This window comes from Lynx canadensis, chromosome C1, assembly GCF_007474595.2.
Source record: "Lynx canadensis isolate LIC74 chromosome C1, mLynCan4.pri.v2, whole genome shotgun sequence".
Lineage (NCBI taxonomy): Eukaryota > Metazoa > Chordata > Mammalia > Carnivora > Felidae > Lynx > Lynx canadensis.
This window is the reverse complement of record NC_044310.1, coordinates 93,345,446-93,358,811: the sequence shown is the minus strand read 5'-3', so window position 1 is coordinate 93,358,811 and position 13,366 is coordinate 93,345,446. Positions and strand designations below refer to the sequence as shown.

Genomic DNA, 13,366 nt, shown 5'->3' with positions numbered 1-13,366 from the left:
GCTTAATCATGTTCTGCACCTGCATGAGAACGAATCTAAACGAAGCCTCATAGGATGTGCCTATTAATTATCATGCCAACTTCAGGCTCTTTTTCTTTCTTCAATTCATTATGATTCACTGTTGGAATCTTCTGGAAGGCCACCCATCCATGATATATGGCCTGGTCTCAAAGGGGCATCTTTTGTCGCTTGCCCCAGCCCCAAGCAGTAATTTTATACTCTCATCCCCTTGCTCCTACTGGTGTCTCTGCGTGGAGTGCTCTTCTCCCGCTTGTCTTTAAGGCAAACTCCTCATCCTTCAAGCCTGAGGTAGTACCACATCCTCCATCAGCAAAGCCTTCTTTGACTCCCCAGGCACATCGGTGGTTCCCATTTCTGTGTTCCCACCGGACTTGGCGCCTTCATGGTGGCCCTGATAAGTTGTTATTCATTCATTCTCTGATGATTCTAAAAGTATTGAAGGGGACACTGAGAGTTTTATTGTGCCCCAAGTCTCACCGAGACTTCCTGCAGGCTGGTCCCTTGTTCACTTACCTCAAAACAACAGTGTCTGACCCATAAGAGCTACCCCGTTAACGGCGATTGAGTCAAATGAGACCTTTAGAGAACAATTCATTCATTGGACAAATGTAGCACCCTGTGGCTCCTATGTGCCAGGCACGGTGCTGGCCCCCCGGGGATACGGAGATGGACATACCAACATGCCCCTGCTTTCACGGGCTTAGGGGCAGTCATGTGGAGCAGTGCTGGGTCCTCAGAGCCTTGAGGAAGGAAGACAAGAGACAGAGCCCTGCCAAAGGAAGGAGGTTAAGGATTTACTTCCCCCAGGCCTGTTTTGTCAAGTGTCCCTGTACCAAAAATACACAAAACACAATAACACATTCACTCCATAGTGCTTGGGACTGATAAGAGGTTAGAGGAAGTATAAACCTCTTGACTCGTTGAAAGGAAGTAAAATTTCACCTGCTCCGTCCTGCATCACCCCAACCCTGCCTCAAGCTCACTGAGGCTGCCTTCAGAACCTAGCTCTGCCTCTGGAAGGCAGCCTTCCTCTCTGTTGGCACAAAGCTTGGGTCCTCATTCTCCCTCAGCTGAAATCGTTTACACATCCAGGCTTAAACCCTGACTCTACCACTTAGACATTAATTTACCTTTCTTACGGGAATGGCGGGGATGGGATGGGATGGTGCCCATTAAGTGTTTAGCCTGGGGCCTGAAGGTAGTAAGCGCCATTGCTGTAGTTACTGTTATTATTATTGTTTATCTACTCACATGGGCCTTAAGCAATGACACAGCAGTGGCACAGAGGACCTGGGAGTCTCAGAGCCAGATTTGAGTCCCAGCCCTGCCACTCGTTTGCTGTGTAGCTTGAGACAAAGCCCTTAATTCTTCTGAGCCCTTCTTTCCTCGTTTGTGCAATGATCATAGTAAGCCCTTTCCCCAAGGAATGGTTGTGAGGTCAAATGGGCGACATATGGAGGTCTCTAGGGCAGCAGACAGCACAGAGCAAGTGCTTAGCTATGAAAGAACACTTTGGAATGGGGCTGTGGGATGCTGGGAAACTGTCTGCACGGAGCTGCAGAGGGATGAACAAGGCCCTGGATGACCATGACTCCACAGCGGGACCCTGCAGCTGTCTCATGTCTGTTACCTTAAAAGGAAAGGCTGTGAATCTGCTTGACTTCAGATGTGCTTTACCACCAGACACAGGGAAATCGAGGCTGGAAGCCCCTGTGGTGTGCCTGATGGGCTCACTATCTCCAGTGCTCCTTCCTGCACTGCGTGGATACTCCTGCCCCCTCTCCCTGCCTGTCTTGCTGGGAGACCTTGGCGGGCATGTCCTGGCTGCGTCTCAGGGCCAATCCAACAGCATGATGTCCATGTGCGCATAGCGTCCTAGCCGTTCACACCAATGAAGGCCCGTGTGTGGCCATCCACCGGCAGCGGGGCTTGGAACCACAGAACGAGGAGTGTTTCCGGCCCACATTGGCTCAGATGCGCAAATGAAGGCCCAGATGGGCAAAGCCACCTCCTCCAGAGTAATGCACGAATTGGTGCAGGCTGGGGTGGGGGCTTCAGGAGTGAGGCCTGACACGAAAGAGCTCTGGGGCCCGTGTGCTGTCCCTGGTCAGATTTACTGCTGTTCTCCGCACTGGCTTCCGGTGGAGTCACGTCCGGAGCTGGGTCACTGGGGAGGCATGGAGGGATTTGGAACAATCCAAGATTTGGGTTTCAATGATTTCCTAATGCAGCATCATCAAGAAGGCAACACTCAGCTGACCCTGGAGGAGGGCAGAAGGGAGTACAGGAGGGACCCTGTTTGCCAGAGGAATGAACCAAGGGTGGGAGGAGAGCGATTGAAAAGGGAGAAATGGAGATGGACGGCAGGAAGTGGGAGGAAAGCCTCATTTGCTTGTTGTCGAAATGTCATTTCTTTGAAATTATTTGACAGGCAACATCCCCTTGAGACCTTTTCCAGGGAGTTGACTTTTATCACAAAGGGCTGGCTTGCTCGGTCTTTCTTCTTTCCCTCTCTTTCTCCCCCTCCCTCTCTCCTTCCCTTCCTCCTTCCTTCCTTCTTTCTTTTTCCTCCCTCTTTCTCTCTCCTTTTCTCTCTTTCTACCTTCCTTCCTTCCTCCCTCCTTCCCTCCTTCTCTGTCTCTCTTTCTTCCATCAAAGTGGTCCCATGGTTCTTAGGAAGTGGACTGGAAGGTGGAGAGCAGCAGCCTGGGGAGCTTGGGGCTGTGGAGGGAACACTGTTTTCTTGCCCCATGCCTCCTGACAAGGTGTTGCTTAGGGCCAGAGTGTGTAAGGACACACTGGCTAGCCAGGTTAGGGATGCTAGATATCCCATCTCCCATCCTGCCCCACATAGGTATTTTGCGCTGCAGGCTGACTGTTCAAACATGTCTACCTTCTTTTTAAGAAAGTGGGGTGAGAGCGTGAAAGGTGGCAGAGCGGCCATAATGGATCGATCCTTGACTGGACTTCTCATCAATTAAATGGGAACGGTAGCTCCCAGCCAGCCAGCTTCTCAGGGCTGCTGTGAAGACCTTGTATTTGATAAACTAACAAGAGCCAACTTAGATACTGTGGAAAAATACCCAGGTGGATATGAAGGCCGTGTCTTCTCCTGGCTGGGGGAGAGCCAGCTGTCTCCCTCGTCCCTGAAGCTGAGGAGACACCTGTGCTGGTTTCATGGCCATGCCACCAGGAGTCTCGCCCCTGGAGAGCAGGCACTGCCGGAAAGCTGTCTGTATCGGGCCCCCGCTCTGCCCTCTGCTTCCTGCATCTACCAGGCTGGGCACTATCTCCTGGATGTGGGCAGGGGGAGCCCTCTCAGATTGCTATCATGAACTCCTCAGAGCTGATCAGTGTAACCTAGAAATAAGAAAGCGACTTGTCCATAGTGAGTTTTAGCTTCCCAAGTGTCCTCCCTACCCTCTAGCATCACAGCACTTTAACTGAGGAAACTTCTAGAATGAAATTTTGTTCTAACCTTCATTGGAAAAAGAGAATCACAAACAGGATGGTCGGCTCGTGTCCAAGCAGCAAACAGGCCCACTTCTTATCTGTGGTCCTGTGTGACTTCAGAGCAAATGAGGCAGAGCATTACCTGGAAACAGGAAGTAAAAACCTACGCCATCCGTATTCATCTATTAACGCTATAAGCATTTTCATTGTTGAGTGCTTGTTGCATGCTGGATCCTGTACTCATCCAGGCCAGCTGAATTACATGCCCTCTGCGCACAGACTGCCAGGGACAGTCCAGCACGAGCCAGGACGAGTGACAATGGGGAAAGGTCCAAGGTGCCCCAAGGGCCAGAGTGGCTTGGCTGCTGGAGGTCACCGAAGGGAGCCAGAGACCTGGAGAGACAAGAGCCTGAGGGTTGGAAGAGTTCAGGTCCCCGATACCCCTGGCCACAGACCCCTGTCTTCCACTTTGTGTTACTGAAGGCGATTCCTTGCGTTGGTTTGCGTGATGCGAACTGGGACATCTAAGAGGAGCCCTCCTCACATGAGGGCCAGGCTGGGCGGGATGGGGCAGCCCAGCGTAGGGGCGTGAGTGGGGAGCCCAACACAGGGGTGTGAGTGGGGACCCCAGCATAGGGGTGTGAGTGGGGAGGGAAAACCTTTCCAGGGTTGCCCTGCATGAGGAGAGGAGAGGCATGAGTGAGTCCCGCTCCAGCCTGCAGCGCTTATCTCTGTGGCTGCCCTGGACTCCAGGCCAGGGGCCCAGCCCAGCCCTACACCCTCCAGCTGGGTGGCAAATCTTCCTGTTGGCTGGTGCCGTGCACTTCTCCCCAGGAAGTAGGAAGAGTCAGGGTAGCCATCATGGGCGGAGAAGCGGAGGATGGCGAGCACAAGATTAGCTCTGTAGTCATGCCGCCTGGATTGAAACCTCAGCTCTGCCTCTTCCTCAAGCTCTATGACCCTGCATAAATTACTTAACCCTCCTGTGCCTCAGTTTCCTCATCTGTAACATGGGGATAATAATGGCCTCTTCCTCATAGGGCTTCTATAAAGTTGTTATTATGTGTAGAATGCTTAGAACATTGCCTGGACTATAGTGGGTGCTCTACAGGGGGTAGAATTCCTTAGGCTGAGAGGGCATCAGCGCTACTCAATTAAAAGAGGACTCCAGAGTGGCTGTGCTAATGCCTCCTTAGCAGTGCCCTGGCCAGGAAACAAGGGAAAGGGGGGGTGGGTAGGGTAGGGAGGCATGAGGTCAAGGCTGCTTCCACCTCAGGAAAGCCCCTTCCCTGCTGTGAACGTCCCTCTGGACCCTGTGGTGGTAGCGAGAGCCCTGCTCTGGCAGGAGGGCGCAGGGCACAGGCTTAACCTTGGAGCCCAGAAGGATGGACGGGCCTGTGCTGCCGCCGCTGGGTCCTGAGCACTTAGAGTTGCTGAGAGGAGCAGGAATGCAGTGTTGCTTGGGAGCCTCTCCCCTCTCCTAACCACAATTGGCCCACATAACCGCAACCACCAATGGTCCATTCATTGGAAAGCCAGCAGCCTGACACAGCTCCCTCCCCCTCGCTCACATTCCTGCTCCCAGCTGGGCGCCTGGGCTGCCGGAGGAGTCCAGCCGCCAGGCCTGGAGGCCCTTGCTTTCTCTCCTCCCAGGTACAGGCATTGGGAGCAGAGTCCAGTCTGGGCCACAGTGTGGCACGAAGGCTCTTCGGGGCTGTTAGGTGAGAATTCTCTTCCCAGAATTAGACACTTTTCCTAGAATTCTAGTGCTGTGCTAGAAGCTGGGCAGGGCCCAAACTAGACGATCCGGGCCTCCATCCGGTATAGCAGAAGAAACACAGGATTTGGCTTCAGCTCAAGTCCTAGATATGTAATTTACCAATCGGGACTTTTCGAAACTTGCTAGAACCACCACCCCCCCCCCCCGCCGCCCACCGAGCCTCTGTTTCCTTATCTATAAAATGGGCATTATAATCATTGTGACCTCACGTGACACAGTGATAGGATCCAATTAGACATGTCCTGGAAAATACTCTGCACCCTAGGAAGACTCATGCAGATGTTGGCTGTCATTACCAAGGACTTTGGGTTTGAAACCAGAGAATCCACATTCAGATCCCCGATCTGCTACTTTCCAGCTGTGACATCTGGGATAACGCAGAAACTTCTTTTGAGCCTCAGTTTCCTCATCTGTTAAGTAGAAATAAAGCTACCTGCCTTAGGGAGCTAGTGAAAAGTCAGCAGAAGAATAAAGCAGACGCTTGCTGCAGGGATAAGGGCTGCACTCAGTGTTACTTACAATTAGTCATAGGAGTAGTGGTGATGATATGGCCGGAGGAACTCGCCACGAAAAGTAACCCAGGCTCACACACATCTTGCATTGCACTCAGCTGCAGCTCCCCATGCTGTAATCACTCAATAAATATTTGCTGATTGATTGAGGATGATGACTGGTCCTGGACTCTGGTGCTGACATCCCTTGAAAATCTGGAAAATTCAAACCTCCCGGCGCCAGGCCCTGGGCCTGCTCCATAGGAGATGGAACCATCTTGTCTGGAGCCCCCCTCCCCTTCCTGCACAGCCGCCTCAGGTCAGACAGTTGCTTCCCTTAAAGCACATGAAACACTATTTCATGAAATTATATTTTCGCTTACGCAAGAACGCTGTCATGCCAAAGCTATTTTATTGTGAAGAAAGCAAAAAGCCATGGACGATATATTTTTAGAACACAACAATAGAAATCGTATTCCAGTTCTTCCTTGGATGTTAAAAATAAAAGATCATGGGCCATACGCCTGATTTTTTAAGCCAACTTCAAATAGGGATCTTTTTAGAGTTGAGTTCTGGGGGATCCTGGATTGTGGGCTCATGTCATCTTGGACGCTGAATCTTGAGGGAGTTTCATCCCTTTCTGCGAGTGGGAGCCAGGACCAGAAAAATTGCCACCTCCCTCTGAAATCACTGGCATTTCTCCAGACGTTAATTCACTCATTCATTTAACAACGGCCTATGGAGCACCTATCAACCACCGGGCCCTTGGCACTAAGGCTAAAATCGTGAAACAAGACTTGTCCCTACCCTTAGAGAGCTCTTGGGCTTGTAAACACGGGGTTCCTACACAGAGCACAGTGCCGGACAGCGTCAGGAGAAGGTGTGTGGGTAGGAAGAGAGTCAGGAAGGCTTCTAGGAGGAGACCTTTGAGTTGCATTGAGAGCAAAAGAGCATCAGGTACAGAAATGGGGAAGGGACATTGCAGAGAGAGGAAAGACACGCACAAAGGTCAGGAAAGGCAGGCAACAGTGCATCAGGCTTTGGGCAGTGTGGCTATTCTGTAATGGCTGGAGCCAGGGAAGAAGAAGACAGTGGGAGAGAGGCAGACCAGCGCCATTTGTCAGGTGCCTATAGGTCACACATGACTTTTGACTTTACCTTGAGGAGCCACTGAGGAAACTGGACGGTGACAGGGCCAGATCCATCCATTCAGAATGAATGTTTTTGGAGCTTAGGACGTTGTTCTTAGTTTTGAGGGGCCCGTGAAGAGGTACATATTGTATTGCATGGACTCTTATCCTCAGGAAATGCAGCATCTAATCGGGAAGCGAGAGGATCTGGGGTGGGGAGGTGTCAGAGACTTAATCACATTTATTATCAGCGAAAGGAAAGGAGCCCAGGAACTAACCAGATAGAGAGACAGAGGGCACTGAAGGAGCAAGGTCCCCGGGGAGGGCAGGGGTAAGATCAAGGACGTAAGGAAAGATTTGAGGGGTCAGGAGAAGGGATGTTTCACTTTCGAGGTCAAAGATGTGGGTCTAGCAGAAGGAAAGGGGCTCAGGAGACTAAGTGTTGTTGAGAGAGAAGTTCGGGGGGCCAGTGGTGGGTCCAGGTGGGGAGGGAAGGAGGAGGGTCAGAGGAAGTTCACTACCTCATTCAACAAGACAAATGGTTATCGAGCGCTGCTGGGAGAGAGGGGACAGAACCAAACCGCTGTGGTTGCCCCTCCAGGAGCTCTTGGTCTCTTTCTGCCCAGCCTGCTGCCTCGCCTCACCCCTCCCAGGTCCCCGTCCCTGGAGGCGTCTGAAACGTCCCCTCCTGAGGACGCCTTCCCATTGCTCTCAACAGGAATGCTTTCTCCCTCCGCTGGGCCCCGTGGCTCTTTGGTCTCCGTCTCTCCAATGTTTGTGTCTCCCTTTTGTGTGTACACTTCTCATCCTTCCTCCAATTAAACTGCGAGCTTCTTAAGCATAGAGACAGCTTTTTATCTCCTGCAGAACCCACGTATACCAGGTGCTCGATAGAAGTGTGTTGAATGGACGAATTAGTGAAGGAATGAGTGAATGGACCACAAGAGCCCAGGTCATTCCTCAGCTGGAAAAGAATCCCCCCCCTTCCCTCCATGCTAAGCTGAGTTCCTCCCTTCCACCCCACTGCTGCCTGTCCCAGGGCTGGCTGCTGGGTCACATGCTTGTCACAGGCCCTCTGCACTTGGGTAAGGCCAGGGCTCTGGCAGGAGGGCAGAGATGCTGGGTTTGAACTCACTCTGTCAGTGAGCCCAGGTGTGAGCAGGACCTGGGGGCTGCACAGGCTCACCAAATGCTCCCGCAGCCTGCTGACCAGGATGCTGGAGGAGCCCTCAAGCTTTCCTCTCTCATAGTCTCTCTTTTCTCTGCTTAAACCCTCGGGTCCCTGCAGGTGACCTTGTCAGTGGGCTACCTTGCTTGCCTAGTGGGACAGTGGTTCCATGTACCACTTACCCCCGCCCCCACCTTGCCTGATGGCAGGCCTTCCTCAGGTTGGTCCCAGTCTTCTGCTTCAGCCTCGGCTTTCATTATTCACCTTCAGGCCCCACAAAAATTGGATACCCATCCACTCGATGAATCTTTTACTTTTTTAAAGTTTTGTTTATTTAAGTAATCTCTACACCCAACATGCGACTCGAACTCCCAACCCTGAGATCAGGAGTCGCACACTCCTTTGACTGAGCCAGCCAGGTGCCCCTGACTTGATGAATCTTTATTCAGCGTTTACTATGGCCTGCCTCAAGGTTAGTTGCTGGAATTTCCAAAATAAAATACAGTCCACTCTCAAGGAGTTCACAATCCACAGGGAGTTAGGTAAGTAAGCCGGCTCCAGGGCCCTGCCCCGTCCCATAGTTAGTGCCAAAGGCGGAAGCCCAGGTTGCCATGGGGCAACTGGAAGAGGAGGTTGAGAATGGCTAATGGGGGGGGCATGCCAAGGGAAGATGAGAAAGGAGGGGAAGGGTGTTTCAGCCAATTGGGAGCGGTAAGTGCGTGGGAGTAGAAGGGAGGGTGGTTTGGTGCGGCTGAGTGTAGGCAACAGGGGGTCTGATGGCAAGGTGGGCAGGGGCTGGGCCATAGAACTGTCACTATGCACCCATGCCCACTTGTGGAAATAAGTCCCTCCTTAAAGCCCTCTAAGCTGCCCCCTCCTCCAACAATTCCTATTTCTACAGCCCACCAGGTTTCGTCCTTTTCAGAACCGGATGGCATTGGGTATCCTTCTGAGGGCCCTTTGTCACGTTCTAGTTCATTTCAGCCTCATATGTGCACCTGCTCTACCCCTTCCCCAAGACTAGGAACTCCTCCAGGGCAAGGACATGTCACTTTAATACTCTCCACAAATATTTTTTTTATTTTTTTTTAACGTTTATTTATTTTTGGGACAGAGAGAGACAGAGCATGAACGGGGGAGGGGCAGAGAGAGAGGGAGACACAGAATCGGAAGCAGGCTCCAGGCTCTGAGCCGTCAGCCCAGAGCCTGAGCGGGGCTCGAACTCACGGACCGCGAGATCGTGACCTGAGCTGAAGTCGGATGCTTAACTGACTGCGCCACCCAGGCGCCCCTCTCCACAAATATTTAGAGAGGACCTGCTCTGGGCCAAGTCTAGGGTACTGGGAATGCAGCAGAGACCTCCCCAGACAAATTGAATTGAAATACCAAAGTCCCCACCCAGATCTCCTCTGTCCCTTTATCAGGCTCACCAGTGAGTCACCAGGAGGTTGCTTGATAAGCAAGGAACCCATCCAAAGGGAGGGAGGTCATCTGGTGCCACTTGCTGTGTGACTTTTAGCAAATCCTTTAACCTCTCTGATAGAGGTAAAATAACTCCTCCCTCAGGGACTTAAGTTGTCAGGAGCAAGTACACAACAAATGCGGACGTGCTAATTGAACTTTATTTTTTTTTTCAGACCAAATTATTATTATTATTATTATTATTATTGTATTTCTTGTTAAATTTTTTAAAACTTAAACTCAATTAGTTAACATACAGTGTAGTCTTGGCTTCAGGAGTAGAACCCAGTGATTCATCTCTTACATATGACATGACACCCAGTACTCATCCTGAGACGTGCCCTCCTTGATGCCTGTCACCCATTTAGGCCATCCCCCCCCCACCTCCAGCAGCCCTCAGTTTGTTCTCTGTATTTAAGAGTCTCTTATGGTTTGTCTCCTCCTCCATTTTTATCTTTTTTTTTTCCTTCCCTGCCCCTATGTTCATCCGTTGTGTTTCTCAAATTGCACGTATGAGTGAAATCATATGATATCTTCCTTTGACTGACTTTGTTTTGCGTAGCATAATACCCTCTAGTTCCATTCACCTTGTTGTGAATGGCAGGATTTCATTCTTTCGCATCGCCAAGTAGTGTTCCATTGTATACATATTACCACGTCTTCTTAATCCGTTCATCAGTCGACGGACATGTGGGCTCTTTCCATAATTTGGCTACTGTCAGTAGTGCTGCTGTGAGCATCGGGGTACACGTCCCCTTCGAATCAGCATGTGCGTATCCTTTGGATAAAAGGAAGTACTAGGTGAACTTTCAAGCAGCCTCCAAAAGCCAGAAGTTTGGGAGCGCAGTGCTTTCCCGCTCTTCCCAGCCAAAGTGCATCTTTCGAGAGGTGCTCCGCCCAGACCAGGCCGTCCTGCCTGGACAAGGCCCACTTGCTCAGCGTGGCTCACTGCTCCTCTCTGGTTTGCACCCATCTTTTTCTGGCATTTCTCATCAACAAAGAAAACCTTCCAGCACTGCTAAGAGGCCTCATGTGCAGGGTTGTGATTTCTGAGCCTGCAGTGCGTCCTCTGATTCTAGAGGATTTATTTCTTGGTTTCTTTAACCTCTGGGTGGAATTGCACCCGAATTTCAACATCAGAAGAATGGAGCTTCTAGAGACATGCTCACATGGTGGAGTTTCTGGAAACCAGAGCCTATTTGGTGGAACTAAAAAAAAGTGGTATGTCCCACCTAAAATCATCCTTAACTGTGCTAACCCAGAGACTGCTGGATCTTTGGTTCTCATGGAGACAAGCAGTAAGGAGCAGGGGCACAGGTTTAAGTTTTGAGAAGACTGCCAGAACCTCAAGTCCTCAGTGGAGAACATTCTACACTCAGCCTTCAGATGGGTTCTCATGTTTAGGGGTGCCTCTTACTCCAGGGAACAGAATTTGGGGGCTCTGGGTCTCAGAGTCAGGCCAAACCTCCAAAGAAATGGCCCAGTGCCCTAAGGGCTCTGCTGGCCACCTGGCTGCCCTGGCTTTCCTTTGTTTCCATTTTCCTCTCCTTCCCTTTCTTCTAGGCTGACCTCCACGACGTCCATGACTATTCTGATCTTCCTTCTCTTCAGCGATGGGAGAAATGAGGAAACAAGAAACAGAGAACACTAGATGGTCCCAGTCTTCTGCTGGGCCCTGATGAGAACGAGGTAGGGGCTGTGGTAGTGATGTTAGGGTGGCCTTAGAGGTGCAGTGAGGATGGCCTCCCAGAGCGCATGACATTTAGGCCGAGACCCCTGTGACAAGGAGCCCACTGCATGGCAACTGGGAGAAGAGAATTCCAGGCTGGGGACACAGCAGCTCTGGCTCCCGCTTCTGCCCTTGGCCCAGTTTCGAGCCAGCAGCATGGTCCGCAGTATGAAGAGGACCAGGAGGAGGGGCGGGAGGAGAAAGGACAGGATAGAAAGGAAAATCCGGGTGTCTTCTGATCTGCAACTTGGGGCGCTGCGGTGGCTGTGGGAGGTGCGGGTCTCCTCACCCTGCTGGTCCTCAACCCCTCTCCCAGGATAGACCCCTTTTCTCAACATCCCACCCCAAGTGCCCAGCTCCCCTCTCCCCTTGTCTCCCGCCCCAGTCTGACTCAGAGCCCCCGGGGTCCCAGGCTCGAAGCAGCCAGAGGTCTCCCTTCCTGTCATCTGGCAGGTGAGCAGAAGGGTGGGGTTTTTCTTCCTCCCTCGCAGGGGACGCAGGGGACGCTAGAGCTCCGGACACAGGGAATGGGGGGAGCTTCCTGGAGCCACTCCCAGAGGCAGACCCTGGAAGCGGAAGAAAACTTGGGAGTCCTGCCCTCTGTTGCCTGGTTCCCTAACTTTTTGTTGGTTGAGAAAATGCTTATGTGCATATGGATTCTGGACTCTGCTCCAAGTCTACTCTCTTCCTTTCCTTTACACCTAAGTTTGCAGCTCCTCTCTCTCTCACACACACTTTGTAAAAATTTTTTAAGTTGAATTCTTTATTTTGAGAGAAAGACAGAGAGAGAGACAGAGAGACAGAGAGACAGAGAGAGAGAGAGAGAGAGAGAGAGAGAGAGAATCCCAGCAGGCTCCATGCTGTCAGTGCAGAGACCGATGCAGGGCTCAAAGTCATGAACCCACGAACTGTGGGCTCAGGTTTGACCTCAGCCAAAATCAAGAGTCAGATGCTCAACTGACTGAGCCACCCGGGTGCCCCTCTCTCTCTCACTTTTTAAACATCTTTATTGAGGTATAATTTATATAGAAAAAACTGTACACAGTTAATGTGTACAATTTGATGAGTTTGGACATACGCAGATACCTGTGAAACTATCACCGCAATTAAGGTAGTGCACACACCCACCGCTTCCGGAAGTTTCTTTGTGTCCCTTTGTGTTTTGTTTTGCTTTGTTTTATTTCTGTGGTAAGAACACGTACCAGGAGATTTGCCCTCTTAACAAAATTTTAAGTGCACCACATAACACTGTTAACTAGACACACTGCAGCCTTCTCTTATTAAATGTTATGGCTCACACAGAATTCTGTGGCACGGCCGAGCCCGGGAACTGGGCGACGTGACATCACTCTTCTGTAGAGAAGAACACATTCTAAACTCCAACAACTCTGGGAGTTTGAGCCAGCCTGCCATGGTGACAGCTATAGTAGGTTAACTCTTGCCAGGTTCTATGTCAGAGGGATGGGTTTCCATCCATCCCCGTCCCTGCCCCCATTCCAGGTTACACCCTTCTGCGGGCCCGGAGCCCTCCGTCCCTTCCTTCAGTGCTCACTTCCTTAAGAAGCCTTGCCCGACATTGTCCCCGACTCTGATGCCCTCACTGGCTCTGGCGTCCCCCTCAGAAGGTGTGCCTCAGCACCAGCCCTGGCCGGTGCACCCCCCCCTCCCCGCACCAGCCTGGGAGGGCCGGAAGGGCACCTCCTCTCCCCTTCCTGGCCTTCACTCCCCCCCCACCCCCAAGCTGGCTGGAAGAGGGTTTCTGGGGCTGCCTGACTCACCAACAACTGGAGCTGTCAGGCTGGCTGTCATGTGGCATGGTGGGTCCTAAGCGGGTGGGTGGGCGGCAGGGGTTGGGGGATGGTGTGCTCCCAGCCTCCCTCCCCACTCTGTGTTGTCCTGTGTTGCTGTTTTGGTGCCCAGGAAGCTGGCTGGGGAAGGGAAAGTCTGACCCCTCTTCCTGTCAACAATGACTTTCTGCTCGGAGCTGACCCCTCTGGGGTGAGTCACCGGGAAGGGCAATCAGTCTCTGCTAATGGAGGAGGAAGCATCAGTGTGAGAACTTTCCTTCCACAGCCCAAGGCTGCCAGGGGCCTGTGGCTAGATGGGGCCTTCCAACTGAAAGAGGGGCTCACG

At 51.8% G+C, this 13,366-nt stretch overlaps 1 long non-coding RNA gene across 1 annotated transcript; it reads right to left on the bottom strand.

Moving 5' to 3' along the window:
• Positions 1-10,124: 10,124 nt before the first annotated feature.
• On the bottom strand, positions 10,125-13,138 carry LOC115520929. The gene is made up of 2 exons (XR_003970897.1): positions 13,012-13,138; positions 10,125-10,282 (listed from the first exon to the last, which is right to left on the bottom strand). It is a non-coding gene; the product is annotated as an uncharacterized LOC115520929 (long non-coding RNA).
• Positions 13,139-13,366: the final 228 nt, after the last annotated feature.